We start from the raw sequence: 16719 nt of genomic DNA on the forward strand, positions 1-16719 counted from the left end.
AGAACTGACTAGTACTGAAATAAATAAATTTCTTTTTAATTCACTGCACAAGATATTATATTTGAAAATTTCTATTAATTGACTATTTGAGAAAAGTACCTTGGACCTTTCATCAACGAAATTTACCAAAATTCTCTAATATAAAGCAAAGAAAACCTGTAATTTGTTCAGGATAATATTAAACAGTAATGTTCAAATCAAATAAAAGTACATGAATTTGTATACTGGGTATAAATAACTCAAACAGATTTTCTGAATATCTATTAATAGAACAGTTTTACTTTATGCTAAAATTAGTTAACCACTGGACCAATGAAAAATCAATACTACCTTGTAATGAGGATGTGGAAAATTGCTGGAATCCCAAAATGTGTACAGTAACTAATAAATGGGGATCCAGAAACTGAATAAAAAGAAATAGGACAAGTCTAAAAATAAATTCCACTGACTAAGATTAGTAACAAAGTACTGGCTTGTTGAATATACCTTTTAATTGTTAAATATATTGTTTTTAAAAGAAATTTTTATTTTGATAGCAATTTCAATAGATTTAAGAGATAAAATTTAGTTTGAAAAGAGATAGATAGAAGATACATCCAAAGAACTACAAAATACATTATAGCTATTTGATACAACATGCAGATTCCTTCACCAATTATAGTTTAATTCTGTTAAAATCCCTTTTACCAAGTTAATGTGACTTGTGAATTTTCTTTCTATCTTTTACAATAGCACATCATCTTGGCTGATAGTGATTCTTTTTTTTTTAATTTGTACTTTATTGAAAGCACTCAAAAATCCTAACTGATTACTGAAATACTAAACAGTTGTAAAGTTTCAACATCCAATTTTGAAAATTTTTAATTGATTTAAATACACATTAATTTTACATTCACTCTAAACCTGTATGATATAATGAACACAATTCTCTCAGATCACTAGCTGTTTACTGGAGGAATCACCGTGTAAAAGTCAAATCAAAATAAGTGTAGACCAGTCTGTAAATACTGTCTCTTCTGTCAATGGTAAACCTGCTTCCAAACTTTTCCATACACTAAAAGTTTTCATTTTACTAGTATAATCTTTCTATGTAGGTTGTTTCGTCAGAATCACCGGATTTTTTCTGCATCCTAAACTCAGTGTTGTCGACCTCTGTAATTGACTTTGTACTTCTGTTCTGTCACCCACTAACATTATTCATAAAGTTTCTTCACTTGACAAATTAATCACTACATATGTATAAACATCAACATATGTGTGAAGTCTGGAGTACATCTGACATTGTACTTATAATATAAAATTCTGGTTCACGTATTTTTTAAGAGTATCCTGCACAAAGCTCAGCAAAAATTCCTCTCAGAATTGATAATTTATAAATTAATGTTACTTCAAATACTTGTCAATCTGACTGCACATCATTTAACGACCACACATTTACAGTTGACACCTCATCACGAACTCTCACTGGGGCTGCATTATTGTACTCGCCCTTACTTCGAACTTTACTAGTTATAAGAAGAAGAAATGTGGTCTGTTCTGCTCTTTATTATTACCTTAGTATCTGTTCTACCAAGACATTTCTCAAACTGTACTCTACTCATATCTGGTTCTGAAAATAGACATAATCATATCTGGTTCTGAAAATTGACAATCAATACAATTCGCATTGTTACAGAATACTAACTTGATTACTTATAATTAAATATTTTAAAATTATGTATACTAGGTCTTTATTAATTCATTCATAAACATCATGATAAAACATATTTAAGCACGATGGTCCATTACTCCAGAAAAGATAAAAGAACCTTAAGGCCTCAACAGATATTAAGTTCTAGTTGTACAACACTAATTTAATTATCTCAAAGATGTACTATTTTAAAGTAGGTACTGAAAAGAATGTCTGAATGTAATCATTCTTAATAAAAAATAATATCCAATGAATTTGATTATGCATGACACAAATGAGCCACGCCATGAGAAAACCAACATAGTGGCTTTGCGACCAGCATGGATCAAGACCAGCCTGTGCATCCACGCAGTCTGATCAGGATCAATGATGTTTGCTTTCAAAGTCTATTGCAATTAGAGAAACCATTTCATAGCGAACAGCATGGACAAGACTGCGCAGATGCTGGTCGGAAAGGCAATATGTTGGTTTTCTCATGACGCGGCTCAAATCTTACAAAATATAACATGTCCTAATCTGTAGGTCAAGAAAGATTTACGAAATCAAGGAATAGCATCGTACACACTATAACATTTGGCTGTACATCTTAAATTTAATTGGTGTTGTACAACAAAAACCTACCGTCTGTCGGGGGCTTTAGAATGAACTAAAATAATTAATCAACAATTACAGTACAGTATGATCTACTATCAAATAACAATACAATATATTTTACATGACTCACCAGACTTTTGGAATCTGTAAACCATAAATGAACAGGAACAATGCCACACCACTCATGACAACTTCCGCATTCATTCTGGTGCTGTGCTATTTTGTGTTGAACTTGATGTCGTATGTATTTCCATGTTGTTTTTTTTCCAGTATTTATTTTGGAAATTTTATGGAAAATGTAGACAAGCTTCAATTTACTGTCGCCCAGTGGCTGCTTTTAAATTTCTGACTTTTGTAAGCTGCCTTGTCAAGTGGTCCAATTCAATAAGTCCTTCCTTCCTGCCATTCTGGAAACTGGATAAAGTCCTCATGGATCACTAGTGTAGGAATTCCGAATGCCAGACAAAATGTCCTTTTTTACGAACCATATTTAGATCTATAGAAATACTTCACAGTCTGTTCCGGTACTCTCGACAGCTAACAGTTACTGCCTAAAACTGATGGCAAACGTAAAACAAATGACAGACGTTGTGAGACGAAGAATTCGTCAACTTTTTAGCCAAAAAACTGCATCAAGACGACACTTCCGCATTGCGCCAAAACAAACGACCGCTTTACGAAACCGGTGAATGTCGTTAAAAATCCCGCGAATAACTTAGATGTAAAGCCTCAACGAATAGTTTCCTTCTACCTTTTCCATTAAGACGCCGGTTATTGAAGATTCTCTTGGATAGCAAGCAAAAAATAAGTAAAATTCAACACACTTAAATTTTTCGACTTTACGTAAAACGAGACCATTCGCGCATGCGCACAAAATGTATCGAACTACCTTAAATTGTCTGTTTTATCATTCGTGGTAGAACAGTCTAGCTCCATTGGTTGCTAATACTCGCTGCAGATAGCGAAGATTAAACACAGTTTCATAAAAAAGGTGGAATCCATTGTTTACATCAACACCGGTTATAGGTCAATATCACCCAGGCAAATTTTCTATTTTTTACAAGCGTCTGACCCCCTGAGAGTATTAAACTATGTCTTTTTGATAAAAAAAGCTTTTTTTTTTCTGCACCTTTGGGAACAACAAAAGTTTAAAACCCGTTGAAAAAAATTTCTTTAAAAAATAATTTAGTTTTAAAAAGCAAAGTCGTAGAAATTAAAAATTTTTTTCATTAGGCAAAATTTTTGATGTTTATCATTTGCCATCCCCGGACGCATAAACAATCACCCCTCTATACTTCCCGCATTTTCAAAAAATAGATTTTTCTATGATTTTCTTTTGACGGGTTCAACAGCCATTACAAATTCCTAGCCTTTTTGTGGTTTTAAATTTATGTCCCTTGCCTCCAAAACTTTTTGTTTGCAGGAGAATGTAAAATAATGTGCGGTGGGTCTATAAGCTGCTTCAGCCAAGTCCAGGGTAGACCAATTATTTGATCTAGTATTTTTTTCCGGGTTCGAATGTAAATAGTACATGACATGGCATTTACTATTTCAAATACTGTTATGTTCCTTCTTTTTATGTTTTAAAAACAGACATGGGGTCATGCAAAAAAAATATTTAATCAAAAGTAAAAAAAAATGGAGAATGCTGAAATTGCATCTCAAAATACTAGCTTGCGGTTTGTCATTACAATCCAAAGGGGACCCGGGAATTTTGGGTTTGGACTTTTTATTTTGGGGGGTGCGAAATTAATAGCGGGATCTGGGGAATTCCCCTTAAAAAAAATAGTTCGCAATATACAACTGGTTAAAAAAGCTGAACTTTTTGAAAAACGGGGGGTCAACAATTTTAAATTTGTTTTAAAAATCATTTGGTTTAAAATTCCACTGTCAATTAAACCCGGCCCCTCCCACTCTGCAGCTATTGTTCATACTTTTGCGAGTAAGGGGCCAAAATTTTATCTGTTCCCAACATTAACTGTAAAAAAGTAAGCCCGTAAGATTTTAAAAAAGGGGGTTCTCCCCCCCCTCTCGGGACCCGCCCTTTTGGTCACTACTTAAAGAAAAAAAACTAGGATATGTTCACCGGGCATGGCCAGTTTATTTTGGTTTAAAAAAAAGAGGTTCCGTTTCTCATCGAGTAAACCCCTTCCATTGAAAAAATTTTGTGTCTACACACATGTGGAATTTCAGTTGTTTGTTGTACAAAAACATAAAATTTTAAAAGGAAAGTACTTTTTTACCATTTTTTGGAAGTAATAAAGGAAAATAAAACAGTTATTAAAGCGACCGGGCGATTGAAGCTTATCATGCCATACGATCTACGTGGAAAAGGCTACAATCGAACAATAGGTACTAATACAGTCAAAAACCCTACTTTTTTTGAAAAAATGGAAAAACACTGCTTTTGCCAAATCGTAGTAAACGTGTTTTTATTAAAAATTTTCTGTTCGTTTCGCCAACAGGGGGAAAAACCCCATGGCACCCAATCACAACCATAGCTTTCTATAGTTAGCGCAATAAAAAAGTAAAACTGAGCTAAAAAAATGGTTTTCCCTATTGTTTTTTAAGGGCTCTAAACAGCGCTCTCATTTGGAAACGTGACCACTGAACTTTTTCTTTTACTGTAAACAAAAAATTATATAAAAAGAAAGTAATTTTGCAATATATACTTTTTTTCTGTGGATACACCCCCGGGTTTAAAAAGCGAACATTTCACGACAATTTCGGATTATTTGGCTACATTAGCACCGCAAGTAACCGGGACATTATGCCAGTGATATTAAATTTTCGTAATTGGGTCTTTGAATCAACCGACCTATTTACAAACCGACCCGGGGCTCCCGATACCCCCGAAAAAGGTAGTTAAGTGAGACCGTTTTTGGGGGATTTTACAACTCTTGGGTTTATCGTCGTGTGAAATATTTTCCGCCTCGGAATTTTTATGCCTGCCCCCAAGTAAAAATTTTCCCTACGGCATATAACCACCCATCGTGTAAAAATAGTGTAAAACATGGTTTTGCTATAAATCATTTCTTAAATAAAAATGTACATAAAAAAATTTGTCTACATATATAAAAGGGTTTACAAAAAAAAATAATATAAAAAAATAGGGTCAGAGCCCCCATACTTTCGCCTTTTAAATTGGCCTGGGGAATCATCATAAAACATTCTGATCAAGGTCAATAAGAAAATTCATAAAGATTGCTTAGAGAGTATAGATAGTACCACAGGTGCCCATCCAATCTTGGTGCTCATATGGGTGCCGTCCCACCCCCCTCAAAAAAAAAAAATAAATAAAAAATAAAAAAAATGAAAACACTTTTTTAAGCCTAAAAAAAAAAAAAAAATTGAAATTTTTTTTTTTCCCTTAGGCCTAGTACTTTTCAGGGAAAAGGCTTGTTTGCCGAACGCTTGGGGGTTTACTGGACACGCGTGGAACAACCAAAATTCCATTCAGCCCCGGGAAAGGACCCCGGCTGCCATTTACACATCGGTGTTTAGAAACATAAAAAAACCTTTCTACCTGTAACAACCTAAATAATTAACATTTAAATTCTAAACGCCAAAAACGAATGGTTTTTTCTCTTTCGTTTTGAAACAAAAGGGCCGACGCACCCGTTATTTTGCAAGTGCCCCTAACAACTCTATTCGATTTAAATGTAAGTTTTTGGCTGTTTACTAGGCAAAAAAAATTTGTTTACTATTTTAAAAAATGCAGATTGAAATTTACAGAAAGGGTAGCCCAACTGTTCTAAAAGACTTTTTGTTTGTTCCACAGCGTGTCCAGAAAACCTCCTCTTACGGCAACACAAGCACCTTTTTCCATATAAGAGGAAATGGGAAAAAAAATCATTTTTTTTTCGTTTTAGGTTTAAAAAATATTTTTTTAACCTCTTTTTTTTGAGGGGGTGGGGGGGGATGGGCGGCACCCAATGGGCCCCAAATAAGGGGGCCCCTGGGGATAGTACCAAAATATTTAGATTATGAAAAAACAATAAAAAAAAAATGCTTGTGCTGATAATTAAATTTTTGCTAAAATAAAATATTTAAGCTTGTTTTATCATTTTGAACAACTATTTAAGATTAAAAGCAAATTTTTAAGATTTTTTAAAACTTCTTTTTAAATTTTTATGTAGCGCCTTTCAGATAGTTCCCTATCAATGTATTATAAATTTTTAAATTCCCAAATTAAACCTGGAATTGCGTGAAGAACTTATTCAAGCAAAAAATTGTAAAAATACACGATTATTGTTGACTTCAGAAAATTTTAAAGAAAATAAAAAAATTTTTTTCAGATCCATTTTTTTAAACGAAATTTGAAAATTGTTTTAAATATTTTTAAATTGTACCATACACACATCAAAATAAAAAAAAGGAAAAACTTTTCAGTATTTCCATGAAAATTGCATTACAATGAAATGACTTATCACAAAGATTTTGACCATACATTTTTCATTATTCCTTTTAACTTGTGTCAGGCGGGTGTACAGGAAATCCCCAATGGAAAAATTTTTGTGTCATGCTGATCCAATTTTTGTCTTTAAGATTTTTAAACAGCTTTTTCCTTTAAAAAGGGGGGGTGACCAGTTCTTGATCCCAATTCCAGTTTCAAATTTGGCCGAAATCATAAAGAAAACTTTTGCCAAGTTCAGGAAAAAAGATCTTAAGTGGCCTCAGGAGTTTTAACAATTTTTTCTTTCATTTGAGAAATGACCTTTGTTTGCCCCACTGACCTAATTTCAAACCGGGCCTAGAAAGTGTCAAGAAAATATTTTTCCCCTTTTCATAAAGAAGGTCAAAATATGGCCTTTTAGGGGTTTTAAAAAGTTTTCCTTTAAAATTTGAGCGTGCCTAGTTTCGACCAAAAAACCCCGTTTCAAACCCCGAAAAAGGGAAACACAAATAAATTTTCTTTCAAAATTCATGAAGATAGAATTATAAAGGGGCCCGTGAGTTTTAACACGTTTTTTCCTTTGTTTTTGAATGGGACCTATTTCGACTCCAAAGACCATTTTCAAGGCCCCTGAGATCATCAAACAAACATTTTTTGGGAATTTTGCCCAAGAAGCGTAAATGAAACCTCTAAATTTTCTGAAAAGGGCCCAAAAAAGAAAATTTTTCCCCCTTTCAAGGGCATAACCTAGAACCCATGATAGAATCCAGCCTGTTTTCGATAAAAACGAATCTTATGTGAAATTAAATTTTATGTAATGTGGTTAAAATAAAGAAAAAAATCACATTCGCGTTCAAATGTAAAAAAGAAAAACCCTTTTTGGGCCTTTTAAAAATGTCAAAGGGGGGTAACTCCGGAACCCATTTTTGGACTGCGATTCGTCATGGAACCAAAATCTATTGTTGTTAAGAATTTTGCAAGTTTGCTTCAAAAAACCTTACATGAGTCTCAAATGGCTGCAAAAGCCCAAAAAAGCAAATTTTGGCCATTTTAAGGGGGCCCAAAAACAAACCCTTAATGACGCCAGGTTGAAAGGAACCGAGAATTTTATCCAAAACAAAACGTGTGCAAAGTTCGATAAAAAACGATTGCAAACTGTGGTCTCTATCTTGTTCAAAAGCCAAAATAGCAATTTTTGTCCCTTTGAGGGGCCATACCCCTTAACCCCTGATGGGATCGGGGCGTTTTTTAAAGGGAAACCCAGATATTATGCCCAAAACAAGTTGTTTGATAAAAAACATTGCAAAATGTGGCCTCATCAATAAATTTGGGACGGACGGACAACGGACAAAGGGGGAACACAAAAAATCACCTTTTCATAGTGACAGTTGAGCTGAATTAATAATAAGGTATAGTTAATTCAAAGGCACAACTTAATAAGACTGAGTTTTAACTAGGGCGTTCTGAATAAAAATCAAAAAGTAAGTAAAGAAGAACAATAGAAGTTTGAATTCAAACTTTTGCCCCTTTCAACGTTCTCATATATATTTGGGTAAAACGTCATCGACTTTTTTGTTTATTTATATCGCACGTTTCACGAAAATTTTCCTGTAATATCACGTAAGCCCAAGACTTTCCCTTTTTATATGCGAAATAAAAAGCTTAGTTTAGGATTTTGCTTATTAAATTTTTTTATTTCCATTTTAAAAAATTAGACTAAAAATTTATGCAAACACTATCAAAGTATAAAAAATAAGAAGTTTTGTATGGGTAATGATGTTAACAAATACATTGAATTGAACCTGGATATGAAATTATCAACTATTTTGAGAAACTTTGAGATTTTGTTAACTTAAAACGGGATTTGGCCCGGGGGATTGATTTAACCCGATGGGGCCCGCGTTGAAAAGGAAAATTTTAAACGTGAAAGGAACCGAAAATCGAAACTTTAATTTTTTTACACACCTGTCCCATAAAGTTTTCAAGACGAAACTTTAGGGGCACATGGCATGACATCATTTACTTGAAAAAAAAAAAATTTCGCGGAACATTTGGGGAAATTCATTTCAACCAAAAAAAAGAATCGTTTTTGTCGGGGCCTTAAACACAATTGCTTTTATTAAAAAAAAAAATGGGTACAGAAAAACGGAAAATTCTTTTGAAACATTGGGCAAAATTTTAGATCTAAAAATAATTATGAGAGGGCGTGTCCTGTTTCCGTATGGGGTAACTCCATCTTGAAATGCACAACCGGCCCGCAGAAAAAAAAGGGTTAATTCCCCCCTTTTATTTTTACATTTTTCAAAAAGTCGGGCTTGAAAAAACGGGGCCTACCCACCCCCCCCCCACCCCCTAAAAAGGGTGACCCCCTGTTTAAAGTTGTGTCCCCACCAAAATTCTGACCGCAAAACTTTATTAAAAAAATGTATATTTAAAAACAATTGTGCTGTCTAGAGTTTTGGATTATACAAGCTACATAGTGTCTTATAGCGATATGACGTTATAGGTTTTTAACTTTGTATGTGGAAATCACAGTCTGCAGCGGAATTTGCGCACTTTGGAGCGCAAAATTTTTTGCGAAAGAACATGATAAACCCTTTTTATTTCAAAACCCTACAAATGATTATTTATAAACTAAAATTTGTTTTGTCACGAAAACAGAAAAAATAGGAAAAGAAATCTCCGAAAACCAATAAACAAACAAAGAGCATTAATATTTTCCGAAATGCTCAACTTTTGTCGCAACGTGCGCTAAGACGCCACGGGGCGTCAGGAATTCTTTCCATTACAACGTTAAAAAAAACACTCCACGTCCCGTATTGTCCAACTCACAGTCTGATAAATAATACGGCCAGATCTAATAGGCAGTTAATCAAAAGGGAAAAATAAACAAAAAAGTTGCATAAATACAAATTAAAAAAACACACAAACGCAAAAAATCTAAAGAAACGAATCCGCAAAGGACGACCGTCGGTAGGAAAAAAAGTCAGGACTGGATTCCATATAAACCCTTCAACGCAGAATGGAAACAATAGCCGATCCCGGGGCCTTTAAACCCAATTTGGAAAAAAATTTAGGTATGTAAATAACATTTTATTTCCCTATGTATATTTACAAACGTGCATTTTAATGTTAAATACATAATTTTATAAAAACCTAAATTTTTGGAGCAACCTAAAAGAGTTTTTAAAATTTTTTCCCTTGTTATTCGTTTTATTTATTTATTTATTTTTGTTTGTTTTGTTTTTTTTTTTTTGTTTTTTTTTTTTTTTGGGGGGTTTTTTTTTTTTTTGGTAATCGCTCTAATAAAATATCCGCGATGATTATATTAATTGAAAAGTTTTTTTTTTTTCATTTTTAAAACCATTTGTAAAATTCCTGCCATTTCGGACAATTGGGATCAAAAAGCCAAAAAACGAACAAATTACAGAAAAATTGAATGGGGGGGATTAAAAGAAGTAAGGTTCATTCAAAATTTTTAAATTTAAGGAATTTTTAAACGAAATTCAACTTCATACTTTTTCGCAAAAGACGTGAAGGGGGAAAGGGGAAGGTTGAAATCCAAAACTCCCAATAAATTTTTTTGGCTAACAAAACACAACAAAGCCAAAAGTGAGCCCCAAATTTAGTTGTGGTTTTATGACCCAAGTTTCCCCCTGGGAAAATTTGGAATCAATTTTTTTCTATGATAATGTACTTTTTGTCTCTGAGCTAATTTTCCCCCTTTTTCACTTAGACTGCGCCATCGTGAAAATATGCTATGGGGTTCATTGGTAAAAAAAATTGATCTTTATGAAATAAAAATTCTCCATGTTGTCCAACTTAAAAAAAGTTTTTTTTAAAAACGCTGTCAAGATATCAAAAAAAAAAAGATTTAAATTTTACGATTTTTGATAATTAGTGCAATCTTAAAGGGAAAAATGGAAAGGGAACTACAACATAAACACCCAATCATTTTTAAAAGAAATAATAAATGAAGCGTTTTGTGACTGACTGGGGATTTTAAACAACCCCTTTTAAGGGCCTCAATTAGCATTTTAAAATTTAATTATATTACCTTACTTTTAAAAGCAGGGGTTTGGGTTTTTTTTTATATGTTTTACACCAGTTTTATGATTTAAATCGTTTCACAAGTTTCCATATTAAGACGGTGGATTCCATGGCCCGGAGGTTTAAGGGGCCCCAAACTAAAAACACTACCCTTCACCAGTTGGTTCTACACACTCGGGGGGGGAATTCTTCATGTAAAAAAGCCACCAGTTGGCTTACGGAAGGGCTGGTTTCTACCCAGGGGCCCCCCCGTGATGAATGTGCATAAGCGGCACCGGGTCTTCCCCCACCACCAAAATGAATATCGCCATATGACTGCTGCCCCTTATGAAGGGAAAGTCAATTTACGCTCATTTTCATATTAATTACAGGTAAATACACTGACAACATCAAATTAACTAAATTTTTAAATGATCGCTTTCAAAAAGACAGCGCGACCTCGTCAATAACCCCCTAATATAAAAGTTGCGAAAAATCATTTTAAGCCCTTTAGATTAGTTATATTTTTTCATGTTCTGCGAAAATACTGAACTTATCCCAATTTAAAAAACTGCAAAATCCTCATGAACAAATCTAACAAATTACTTTATAGTTTTTGTGTACATTTTACTTCTTTAAATTCGAATTCTTTTTTTGTTTTTTTAAAAAGGCTCGAATTTCGAAAGGACAAAAAAAGGGTTAAAGTCGAAAAAAAAAAATTTCTAAAAAAAAACAAACACTTTTTTTCGCAGGGATATTTTTACATTTTAGTTTTGTGAAAACCTCCACCATAGATAGACATTTCTTCATTTTTTGATTCAGTTATGTCGTGTAACACACATATTTCACGTATATTTCAGCTTTTCAGCATTATGTCATTTTTAAATCTCGTATTTATGCGATCATTGAAGAAAATAGAAACCTGAGATGTTTCACGAAAAGTGTAATCGATTATGCTATTTTAATTTTACACATGTGCAAGAAATATTTTGGATACTTTGATATCTTTGCCTAGTAAAAAGTGTTTTGCCTCTAACGAAAGGTTATGAAAACGAATACACGAGGTTTTCGACAACGGCCGATGAAAAATTTTCTTATGGCCATTTATAATGTAAATAATGTCTGATAAAATTTGATGATATATTTTTCTAATTCTACCTAAAAAATTAAAATCTGACGCCGCAAAGCAAATACAAACCGTCGAAAAGACGCAGGTGACATTTCTCTAGAGATCATCATTAGTTCTTAAATGATATTGTTTGGCCGTTATTGACGTTTTGTGTGAAATAACCTTCCATTCATTTCAAAAATATTTTATTTTCACTATCATGACAAAATGATAATGAAATAACATAACTTGCTTAGATACTAACAATATATATTTGGAGAAGAAAACATAGAAAATTCGTGAATCCGTCACAAATATTAAGATTTTCATACCTCCTGGCATATTGATACAAGGAGTTTATTTCATTTTTTATCCTAGCCTATCTAGATCTGTTGCTAGTTTCGTAAATACGAAATTACAGTTATTTAACATCTGTAGGGTTCACTTCTGAACACTGACATCGTATGTTTCACGTCACGGGAATGCAATAACGTTAATTACATACAACAATCGTATTTAACATTGACTTCGTTCCAAGTAATAGAAGTTGGTAGACTGGTAAATGTATATAATAGGCAAAAAATGATTCACATGGAAACAAATCTATATAAGATGTGATTAAAATACATTTGTATCTTTCCACACTCGATTAATATAATCCTTGGAATAAATAATGACACATCGCTCAATAGAGCCTCGCATTTTCTTATTTTACTCAACGAATTTAATATTAACAGACGTTCATTAGATATTGATATGAACCCGTTTAATAGGCTGGCCATTTTAACTTTAAGGGTTGAACTAATTCTAACATAAACATTTTGGTGCTGAATAAATAGTATGAAAGGAAATGAAACACAGAAAAATCCTCAAAAATACCATGGCACATTTTTGAGATATTGCATCTGGATCTTAAACTAACTTATAGTATGTATTGTATCCGTTACTGTGTACACATATTGTTCCACTACTGGTATACTATAGCATAAATGTTTGTTTTGAATATCCGAAAAAAATGTTTTATGATTTTTGCAAGTACTGGTAGGCTACGTTTACTTTTTTACTATCTTTGTCAAAGAGCGTTAGGGTGTCAAAAGTAAGTACATAGGTGTCAAAATTCAGAACACTTATTTCTGAAACAAACGCGTCGGCATTTGAATTAAAAGAGGTTGAACATTAAATATGCATATCGTAAAGTTAGAAACAAGTAAACAAGTAAACACCATTCATAGTGGTATTCAATAAACAAAAATATAGTCATAATGTTACTGCAGATTGGCGGGGTACTTTATACCACTAATATTTGCTCACAATTCATAAACAGTCACAAAATGTACATCAGTTATATATAAAATGCTTCCTTTCATTTAGATATGAAGATTGAATACTTCTTAAGCCGGTGCTAGGGGGCGTGTGCAGTGTTGCATTTTTCATTACTGCTCATGAACAGACTCAATCAAACCGAGTCTGTAATTTTCACTGTTTGCCTTGTTCTCGATGCTTCCGAGGGATCTTCTTTCCAGATTTTATTCCTGAACAGCTTTTGTATGTAATGCATTTATATGAATAAAGAAATGATGCTAATACTTCATTTAATTGATTTTTTTAGATAAATTTGCAATGCTTTGTTTAATTAAAATCTAAAGGGAGCTGCCCTTAAATTTCACCTTATGCTCACAGTTTGGCTTGTATTTCCTTAAGGATTTTTTTCTGCTAAAAATTATAAACCATCAATGAAATGTCGTATCGGCATTGGTTTCAGGGTCTGACATTATTTCTAGTAATATAACCGGCCTATAAGATCGTTTATGTATTGATAGAAAAACACATATAATTATTAAACAAGAGCTTAATTATTTAAGAGGATTTAATATTCAAGTAAAAACATACGAAAAATATAAAAATGAGAACAAACTCCACGCAGAATACACAAACTGCCCTGAAGGGACTGGTATGGATCACTTTCTTCTGTGTTAAACCACTTTCTTCAACATGGCGGCGATAAACAATGGTTTAGCTCACTATATCTTATCCAAGGTATATAAGATCCAAATTTCATATTTAACAAGAAATGTCTTTAAAAAGACAAACGGCGTAGAGGTAATAATGTTTGGCGCATGAACAATTCAGAATTAAACAGAATGTACAGACAGAAAATATTTGGATTTGCATATACGAACACATTATTCATTTGCAAATATTCCAACTAAGCAGCAAATTTAAATGATCAAGAGGTATCCTTTCAGTGATAGAAGGTCAAAATGATTTGACGTTCTGGGTTGATTTTGAAATAATTACGTGTTGGGTCAGAATCCCCCATAAGTAACCCACTAGCACAATATGTCGACCAGCGTACAATTAGTTGGACTGGAAAAGGCTAAATCAGTTGACATGAAAATAAAACCCTAGCTTTGAAATCATTTGTGACCCCCATAACTCTAATTACTTGATAAAGTTGTCAGTTTAAAAAAAACTTAAAGCAAAAAATCAAACATTTGCAGGTTGGGATATCTTCAATAAATGTTGAAATCTTCTTATTTGGGTAAAGTAATAGGTAAATACTTACATAATATATGACGGAATAGTGATTTTTAAATTTAATTTGCACATTGTTGTTGTTTCCATAGTCATTATTTTCATGAAATTTAAAAATTTTCAGCTGACCTATTGGCCTCCATTGGTGTTGTTATTGTTTTTGTCTGCACTTGCCAGAGCGAGGCTCCAGTGGAGAAAAACCCCTGGTGTCAAATTATGTAGGGAATAACTCAGTTTCGTGAAATAATAACAAAGAATTGTTAAATTTTCTGCTTTATTTTCACAAAGAGCATGAATTTTCTGTGTGTGCGAAACTGCGTACAGTCCTACACGGGGCACACTGACTTTACAGTTACAACCAGCCACCACTCATTCATCCGTAAGCAAGGTACACAACGGGGGAAGAAGTTTACTTTCGATTTCTCTAGCGGTGATAAATTACTAAAATCTTTAAATTAGAATATATCATTTTAGTTTAGGGTAACAAAACTACTAAATATGTTCCATTTAATATGTGCCTTCTGATAATCAATGTCATTTAAGACTTAATAAATGTTTTTTCTTCTCAGCGAGCACCTGTTCCGTGTCCCGATTACTACAGAATCTAGGTCAAAATCTATGTTATTCAGCTAACGCCGAAAAACATGAACAGTTACTTTATTTAGTGTATGTAAACATAAAATTAACAAGTTAATGTGTATTTCAAGTTCTATGCATAGCTAAATGGTACCATGCATACATATGTTACACAAAATAAAGAATCTGCACTAAAAAGTGCTTTATCTTCACTAATTTGCATACATTTTTTAGAAGTAGCTCTAGCATTTCATATTGAATATTCTTTTACGCATGCGTAATACTTAATAATTCGGCGCACAAGAATACGTTGTGTTTTTTCTGAGCTTTGTAATTTAAATTCAACAACAAATAAATGATAACAAGTTAGACAGTAGTTAAGACAAAAAGGAAACCACAGAGTAGACATAAAAACAGATCCGAATTGATCATTAGTGATTAAAATTAAACAGTTATGTGATTTACACAGTAGATAGTCAAAGAGTACTCCACTGATCAAAAGTACTTACACAACATGAATAACTGCATAAGTTGCTTTCATATTTCAAGCATCAAACTATATGCATGACTTTCATATGAAATGTAGCCATAGAATTGCATTTGAATACTGTAATATCGCATGCGTAATACTGTTGTTATTAACTCGGACGACAAGAAAGTTGTTCAGTTTTCATTTGGACTACAATGCTGTTGTTCAAATTTAAATTGGCAAAACTGATACCAAAATTAAAGCTATGATTGATACAGGCAGCCAAGTAAATATTCTCCCTTCCCAATTATTCCAACAAACTGATTTTCATTACGCCTTGTCACCCCCTGACTCCAAATTCACCTCTTACACAGGAAACCTCTTAACCGTTCTAGGGAAAGTAAGGATGCAGATTTCACACAAAGATACACACACGCATGCCGAGTTCTACATAGTTGATCATGTTAACGCCCCCGTACTAATAAATCTCCAGACAGCGTCTGAGTTAGGGTTAATAAAACTAACCTATGCAATAGAAAAACAAAGCCAAAACAAATATGCTATTCTGTCTGAATTCATTGACGTACTTCAAGGGATTGGGACCTTTCAGCTGAAATGCTCAAATGAGGTCAAGGAAAATGCCGACCCCGTTGTGTGCCCCTTTAGGAAAATCCCATTTGCACTACAAGATAAACTCAAGGACAAACTACAGTCAATGGAAAATCAAGGTATTATTTCCAAGTTACAGAGCCTACTGACTGGGTGACCGCATAAGTCTGCTAAATTCCGCCTCTGTACAGATCCAAAAATATTAAATGACTCTATAAAAATTACTACCCCATGCGTATATTGTCAGATTTTTCGTCAAAATTACACGGCGCAAAATACTTTAGCGTGCTAGAAGCCACAAAAGGCTATTACACGTGTCAGTTGTCAGATAAATCGTCACTTCTCTCAACTTTCGCCACGTCAGTCGGTAGATACAAATACAATAGATTGCCAATGGGACTCCGTTCTTGCCAAGATATTTTCAATAGGAAAAGGGATGAAATGCTAGAGGGCATATCAGGAGAATTTCCAAAGCAGAACACAATGCACATTTACGGCGTCTGCTCACACGAGCGTGGGAAAAACTTGTTATTGACCAAACCGAAGTAACTTATTCCGATCACGTGATCAACCGCAAAATATCTATCTGACGTAACGGGTCACTTATGTGTGTTACTTATAGGGGAGGTAGAGTATATTTGGGGCGATGAACAAACGAAATCGTTAAACCAAATTAAACAAGTCATTACACAAGCACCTGTTCTAAGGTACTA

At 33.5% G+C, this 16719-nt stretch overlaps 1 long non-coding RNA gene across 1 annotated transcript; it reads right to left on the bottom strand.

The window, feature by feature from the left end:
• Window positions 1–15: 15 nt before the first annotated feature.
• On the bottom strand, window positions 16–2988 carry LOC123540226 (uncharacterized). Its single transcript, XR_006684134.2, has 2 exons — window positions 2415–2988; window positions 16–1609 (listed from the first exon to the last, which is right to left on the bottom strand). It is a non-coding gene; the product is annotated as an uncharacterized LOC123540226 (long non-coding RNA).
• Window positions 2989–16719: the final 13731 nt, after the last annotated feature.

The sequence above is a fragment of the Mercenaria mercenaria genome, chromosome 13 (assembly GCF_021730395.1).
Source record: "Mercenaria mercenaria strain notata chromosome 13, MADL_Memer_1, whole genome shotgun sequence".
Taxonomy (NCBI): Eukaryota; Metazoa; Mollusca; class Bivalvia; order Venerida; family Veneridae; genus Mercenaria; species Mercenaria mercenaria.